The 7,829-nt window shown below is 46.5% G+C and overlaps 1 long non-coding RNA gene across 1 annotated transcript; it reads left to right on the plus strand.

Moving 5' to 3' along the window:
* Positions 1–476: 476 nt before the first annotated feature.
* LOC123169033 (uncharacterized) lies at positions 477–4,837 on the plus strand. The gene is made up of 3 exons (XR_006484617.1): positions 477–513; positions 637–660; positions 4,727–4,837. It is a non-coding gene; the product is annotated as an uncharacterized lncRNA (long non-coding RNA).
* Positions 4,838–7,829: the final 2,992 nt, after the last annotated feature.

The raw sequence follows: 7,829 nt of genomic DNA on the forward strand, positions 1-7,829 counted from the left end.
AACTATAAGTGGTTAATATGTTGAATGTTTGCCCTAAATAAGAGGATAAAAACTATAAGAGAAACATAGGCTGAATTCTGATTAGTGGAATCCGTTGTGGCATGGATCGATGACGTGGCAAACATCCATCCATCCATACATACATCAATCCATCCGTCGATCCAACCCAGTGCAGCCTCTCTCTCTCACACGCGCGTGAACCCTAGCCGATCCAGATCCCTCCCCGCCCCCACTCCTCTCCCCGATCCAAATCCCTCCGCCGCTGCCCCGTCCTCCCCTTCCTTCCGCCGCCCACCTCTCCCCTCGCCACCGGTCTGCACCCTCCCCTCCCCTCCACTCATCCCTCGCCTCCGGCCAGAATCGTCGCTCCCGCCTTCCACCCCCCCGTGCCATTCACAGCACCGCCGCCACCAACCGCCCCCGTCTCCCTCACCTCGCCACCGGCCCCCACCTTCTCTTCCCCTCCCTTCCACTCCCTCGCGTCGCAGCGGCAGTTCCACTCCCTCGCCATGGGTAAATTGCTCGTCGAATTACTGCTGCTTCGTCTCCTGATCTGAGTGATGATTGTTTTTTGCTGATCGAGTTTGCTCTTTTGCTCTTTCTGCGTGGTCTGGGATCTGTTTTGCTGTTTCACAGGCAAGATTAAGATCGGAATCAATGGTGAGTGTGACACCCAAAATTTTATTTGGCCTTTTCAAAAAAATTATTTGACTTGAGGGAGGTGTTTTAAATTTGTCTTCAAAAGAACCCTCCCTTTCAAAATATTTTTTTGGCGAGGGTTTTGTTTGGATTCACCCAAGACTTGATGTTGGTCTTGGAGGTTCTTTCTTTTTATTTGGACTCAAACCAAAATGCTTTTCACTTGGGAAAAATGCCTTTTGAAAATTCCTTTGAAAATGCCCTATGGCTTTTGGAATGATTCTTTGCCCCTTTCAACAAATCTCTCTTGCCATGACCTTAGTGCAAATCCACTCTCATAAACCTTTCCTCATCTTTGGATCATGATTTGCATCAAACCCAGCAAGTTGAACCTCCCCATATATTTATTTTCCATTTAAATCTTATCAAAAAAAATTCTGCCTTCTATTCTAGCCCTTGGAGATTTACAAAGGAGCTACCATTTATGTTTTGATTTTTGCCCCCAAACCAATTTCCCTTCCTAGTCCTTTGAACCCTCAACCAAGATCCATGAAGATCCACTGGTCTTCAGTTCAAATTTTTCAAACTATACTTGCTGCAAGTTTGGACCAGTTTTGCCAAATTTGATGAAATTCATTCAAATCCCTCTCCAAAAATTCTGAGATAAATCAGGCAGCCCCTGGGTGCATTGTGAGGTCACCTCACCAAGTCCCAGCCCCACGAAAAATTTTCTTCATACCAAATCATTTCGTCGAACACCTACTGGACACTGTTTCTATAAGGTTCAGTCAAATTCAGTTAACAGTGTCTGAATCATTGTCGTTTTCTTCAGTGTCTGTTGTCAATCTCGCCAGTGCCGGGGGTCGCCGTGTTTCCTGTCCCCTCCCCCTTGTCCTCTGCACCGCACGAGCGCCTGGATGCTTGCGAGCGTCGGCGACGAGCTGGAGGAGGTGCGCCGCCCCGTGACCGACGCCAGCGGCGGCTTTGCGGCCGCCAGAGAGAGGCGCAGCGCAGACGGCGCCACCCAGCGCCGCCCAAGCCACCGGAGATCGCCGCGTGGTCTTCCACTCCCCAGTGCGCGCTGCCACCCTCGTCGTGAACCGCTGGGCGCGGAGCGCGCTCTCTGCCGCCGTCGTGCCCGTGCGGCCACCCCATCGTGGACCGGCGCCATTACGCCAAGACCGACCGGGATTAGCGGGGGAACGGCACCAGTACACCTCACTGATGCTGCCTGGCCACCTAAACTCCCTGCCAAGCCACTGCCTCGCCGTAATTGCTCGCCGGAGCAACCCCGTTCACGGCCACCCCCTCGAGCCGCCTATAAATAGAGGCCCCGAGCTCCAGCTAGTACCCACACCACCTCTGCACTCCACCAAGACCCTGCCTAGCCACTGGAAGAGCCCCGAGGGAGTCTCCTTCCTCGACTCCGGCCGCCGCGACCCGCCACGGGATCCAGCTCGATTCGCTCCCGTGCGTGCACCTCTGCCTCCCATCTCTTGCTAGTAGCTCTCTAGTACATCCCTCCTTCTGACCCGCACTTCAATTCGAAGTTTGCAGCACACCACCGGAGTTCCCCACCATCGCCCGAGCCGCCGTCCGCCGGAGAAAGTGTCGCCATCGACGCGGTGCTCCCCGACGCCCAAGTCCACCACCCACCGACGTGGAAGGACACGCTGATACTCTTGGTACACTCCGATCTCCCTGACTCGCCGTGGTTCGACGCCGGCGACCTCCGCAGCCTTCGGGCGCCGGCGAGGTTTTTCAAACCTGACATGTGGACCCCCCCACGTGAGCCTCTCTTATTTCACCCCCGAAGCGTTTTCTGTTGGCGCCTTCGGGCAGAGTACGTTTTCTCTGTGGGCTGGCGCGTTTCTATTCAAACCGTTTTCTGTTTTCTCAGTTAAGTCCCTGGAACTTCTCTGTTTCATTACAGATAAGCCCCTGGACAGAAACCCTTATAACTTTTTGATAAAAAGTGATTTTTGAGTGATTCTTTTTCTGACAATCTTATAATTTTGTCTAGTTTTTTATGGGATTTATTTGGAAAATTTTTGGAACAACTTTTATGCACGCGTTGGTTTTCACGTTAGTATGCCTTTTCGCTATACCGTAGGTTCCGGAGAAGGTGACGGAGCTGCGAACTTCGCCGAGTTAGACTCCGACTTCTCCGAACCAGGCAAGCATGTTTGAACCTTTGATATGATAGGTGTTTTGCATGTTTGCGTGAAAGGTTGTGCGTGGCATATGAGTATCGGTGAGTATCTCGTTGCTTGTGAGGCAACTACCCGTGTGTTCCAAAGTTACCTGTGATCTCCGATGAGAGATGGCCTAGTCATGTGGTGACATGAAGGGCAGCAAGGTGGTACTATTGTAACATGCCAGCCTTGCGTCATCCGACAATTTCTGACGTTAACGTGGACGGAGTCACGTTATCGTTCTTCCCCCTTCCGTGCTACCACTTGTTTTCTGCCAGAATGCGGTTTAGTAAGTTGGTAACCTCTTTCCGTGTACACACCAAACAGAGAGGCCGGGATGATGGTTCCATGGCCCTGGATTAAAGCCAGTCATCCGGTCAGGGGGCATGGGTGTTTCCGGTTGGGACCGAGAGGGGGGCACCCCTTAGAGCGCGCGTATAGAAATTTGAGCCCATGCTACGCGAGGTTGTAGCCTCCCCGTCTCAAGGTTTTTCTTGAACGTTGCCGAGGGTGATTCCTGGCTTCGGATTGTTGAATGGGTGTGTACTGGTTAGATGTGTTTCTTCCAAAGCACCGTAAACGGAACTAGTCCCCGTGACTACTGAAATCCGTTGGCTGTGGTTAAAGTACAACTCTGCAGAGCCAAATCCTTCCGAGTCATCGTATCCAAGGTCAAGTATCGTGATCAGCGTATCCATGTCTATGTCGTAACCTCGTGGTATATTCTTCTTTCCGGTAAGTGAGTTAGGGTAGAAATCTTGGCTGAACGTTATTCCTGTGGATGGACTAACCCTGTTGTTCGTCTCATGTCTGATTATTCGCATGATATGATTTAAAATTCATGAGCTGCTAAGTTAGGAATATAAGCCCTTTATGTGACGTCGCTCAGACGTCCGACTGTGGCATGTTTGTCTCTTACTTTCAATATAAGCCCTTTATGTGACGTCGCTCAGACGTCCGACTGTGGCATGTTTGTCTCTTACTTTCAATATAAGCCCTTTATGTGATGTCGCTCAGACGTCCGACTGTGGCACGCACTGTCTTTCATTTTCTGTTATAAGCCCATTATGTGGTGTCGCCCCGACGCCCGACTGTGGCATTATTATTCTTGCAGTTTCCTCTCGAGGAGTCATTCAGACCCTCGTTTGGCACCCAGTATTTATTTTGGGATTTCGGGAGGACTACCGCCCGACTTCTCTGTTATTTCCCCATGCATTATTGTCTCTATGTCTGAACGCACTTGTTATTCTGTTCTTATGCTTCATGTTTACATTTGTTATATCCTATGTCCGAACTGTCTTGCGAGTACTTTCATAGTACTCACCTGGCTTGTTGATTTGGCCAGATGTTGACGAAGGCGATCTCTTGGATGAAGAGTTTGATAGTGAGTCCGACGCCTAGAGGAATCCCAGTCAGTCCTGTGCGATCCTGGATATTGGTCACTTGTATTATATACGCTTCCGCCACCCGCTATAGACCTCCTCGAGCTTCACCCCGACGCTCGAAGAGCTGTAGTTTGCAGGAGTCATGTCACCCGCTCCGCTATGATGTTTTTTTTTCACCACCGTTGTTATCATGAGTTAGTAGTTATGCCACCCTATCCGCCGTTATGTCTTTTCGGCGTGCATGTAATAATTTGTTGAGCAGTCCCCGCTCAACCTTGTATTATATTTAGTACTCCTGGTATTTTTCTTCTGTGACCAAGATATTGTCTACCAGTGAGAAGGAATTCTTCTCTACTGGTCCGTAAAAGGGATTGGTCTCTCAATAAATATTTTATTGAAAAACCGGTCGTGACAGTGCGTTTCTCTGTCACTTTAACGCGCGACTCTCGATTCACCGATCGGTGCTGGTGTGCCTCTGTTTTGACTCGAGTGGCTGCTTTTGCTCAGGTTTCGGAAGGATCGGGAGGCTCGTCGCCAGGGTCGCCCTCCAGAGCGACGATGTCAAGCTCGTCGCCGTCAACGACCCCTTCATCACCACCGAGTACATGGTATACCCTCGATCTGCGGTTTTCACCCGCTCCGATAGCCAGATCTGGTGGTCTGAAAGGTTTTAGAGTGGTTTTACCTGTGATTTCTTCTGTTAGCATATCTGATGCTTGTGTTGTTCTGTCAGCGTTCTATGAGGTATAAGAGTTCGCCTGATTTTGGAGTGGTCTCTAACTTGTTAAGAGTTCAGGCCTGATTTTGCTAGTAGTATTAGCCGGCTTGGAATTGATGGTGTTAGATAGCACTCCAGTGTTACCTGACTTTCAAATAGGTAGATGGCGGCTTGGATTGATTTCGTCCATGCCTGCTTGACGAACTGAGATGTTCTGCAGCCAGCTGCAGTTGGTGGTGCAGTGCACACACTGAAGATACTGAATTCAATGCTTGTTAACTGAATATAGCCTCTTATTCTGCAACCTGCCCCTTGCTGCCGGCAAACAAACAAGATTTTGTCCCATGCTTTTTTGGTAATATACTAGTACAGGCCGAACTTGCTCACTGATAGATGGATTGGTTTGACAACGTCATCTCCAATGGCCACTTGAAGAGCAGAGTAGATGTATCATCATTAGTTATTTGTTGTTGATTTACTAGTAAGTTACAATCCCGTGACAATTGTTTTGGTTGCGGACAGCTTGTGCAATATGTTCTGAAGGGTGTTCTTCCAATATGATAGCGTTCTGCAGCCTATGCTCGTTTTTATTCTGTGATCTGCCAGTTTGCGGTGTCCATCGCTTCTGTCCAAGTGCTCTTCATCTTGTGTGTCATCTACAAGGCAATCAAGGTAATTAGATGTTGCTCTTTTCATGTTTTGCTTCATACATACATGCATATGTGATTGCTCCCTGCCTTCCTTCCTGCTACATCACCGCTAGCATAAATCAAACAGAATAAATAAATCTACCTATTTTTATCTGCAGCCTTTAATGAATTCAATGAATTTGCAGCCTTTAAAGAATTCAATGTATGACTGATGAGAATTATGGTACTACTTGCTATTACATTGCGTGTACATTGGGACTTCAAATATTGCGGGTCCATCATGTGACTAACTTCCTACATATTAGTTTTTTTCCTGTTAACTAGAAAACCTTTTCTTGTTTTCTTGTTCACTCCAGTATATAGTAGATTTTAATGTATTGGTGAACTGAATAACTTCTATTTCTAGCGGCCTGTATATGTATGGTCCTGATTAATGTCACTCCAAGGAAGCCTTACAGTACATATGTTTGCACTGAACAAGTGTATTTATGGTTCAGAATGGAAAACAATCAAACAAGTTATTGTTTTCCTCCTTAGCATGCATCTAGTCTTTGGGGAATATTTGTTCTGAAGTCATTACTGCACTATATTTAGCTATGCCATCCCAGTTCTTGAGTCTTGATAACATCCAAGAACAGTATCTGGGACTGGCTTGCATTTATGCTTCTTAAAATTGAAAACTGTGCTACTTAACTTTTTACCTGATGTGACTAGCTTCCTACTTATCAATTTTTGCCTTGTTAATAACTAGAAAACCTTTTCTTGTTATTTTTCACTACATCATGTAGGTTTTAATGCAATGGTGAACTGAATGTAACTTCTATTTCCAAGGGCCTGTATATGTTTGGTCCTCATTAATGTCACTTCAAGGAAGCCTTACAGTACATATGTATGCACTGAACAAGTATACATATATAATTTCCTGGTATATGTGAACTACACATCAGCTTACATGCTTGTATTTTCAGTTATACATGATTAAGTAGACCAGCTTGACACAAGTACTACTTTATTGTCTGTATTGTGTTGAGGCATGTTGCATAGTAGGTTTCTCGTGTCGATTTATTCATGTCTGTGTTTAAGAGCTGAATTTAGATGTTGGGTTTGGCAGGAGAGTGAGGGGGTGGTCACCAAGAAGGAAGGCATTGACTTTATGTCTATCTGGAATGCATCGTGAAGACCAAAGTGAATGTGGAGTAGTGCTTTGAGGAGATTGTACTGAAGGTATATGTATATGTTGCCACTTTCAGCTCCGTATTTTTATATCTGGCTTCTTAGCAACATCAATATTGGGTTGTGAAACTGTCCCTGCTTAAACAGCTACTTGTCCACACTTGATTGAAGTGGAAGTACTTGTTCGGTTTTTATGCTAGTATATAGTAGGATTATTAATTAGCTCTTGTTAGTTGGTATTGTTGTTGTACAAGCGGGGCCCTCTCTCCTAGAGATATAATTCTGGGTGCAGGTTCATCATAGTTTTAGTGCAAATATTTGCATCAGATGGATGGATGGAGTGTTCCTTTCTTCCTTATAAAGCTAGCCTACTATATTGAAACTGACACACTTGTGCATGCATGATGATGCAGATTGTAGGCACGCCAAGCCTGCTGGCGGATGCTTCTTCAGGGGCAAAGAAGAAATCTTCAAGAAGAAGGTGCCCGAAGCTGATGCCGTGGCGAGTGACTGATGTTTACATGTTGGGTCACGATGAAAATCATTTGTTGTTGCAGAAAGTTATATGTGAGCAGCCAACTTGTTTGTGCCATCCACTTTATAGCTGGACTGTCCGTTTAATTTATAAATGGTTACCTTTTGCTGCTGTAGGAGCAACATTGTTGATGGCGACGGGTACGTGATGGTGGCTAGTGTGGTGGACGACCCAGAATATGTGGCCCCACAAGTGCACATGTACGTAGCTTTCCTCCTCAAATGCTTCTGCTTCTGCCCCAGCTATTAAGCTAATCAACAACAAATCTTGTGTGTAAAACCATTCTTAAGCCTGAATGGTACTTTTCTTGTTTTTGTCATTTTTGTTCCTACGAAAAGTCTTCTCTCTTTAGCTCATGCTCGTTACCTCATCCCCTCATGTTTCACAGGAAGATGATAAACCTTTTTAAGATCATGGTGATTAAGCTGACTTTCCATGTATGCTCTCACAATTTAAACTAATTTTGTGTGCATCTTCCATGCATGTTTGCAGCTACATCTCTGGGTACAAGAACCAGTTCCAGAACTTCATCAA

Source organism: Triticum aestivum, chromosome 1D (genome assembly GCF_018294505.1).
Source record: "Triticum aestivum cultivar Chinese Spring chromosome 1D, IWGSC CS RefSeq v2.1, whole genome shotgun sequence".
In the NCBI taxonomy this organism is placed as follows: domain Eukaryota; kingdom Viridiplantae; phylum Streptophyta; class Magnoliopsida; order Poales; family Poaceae; genus Triticum; species Triticum aestivum.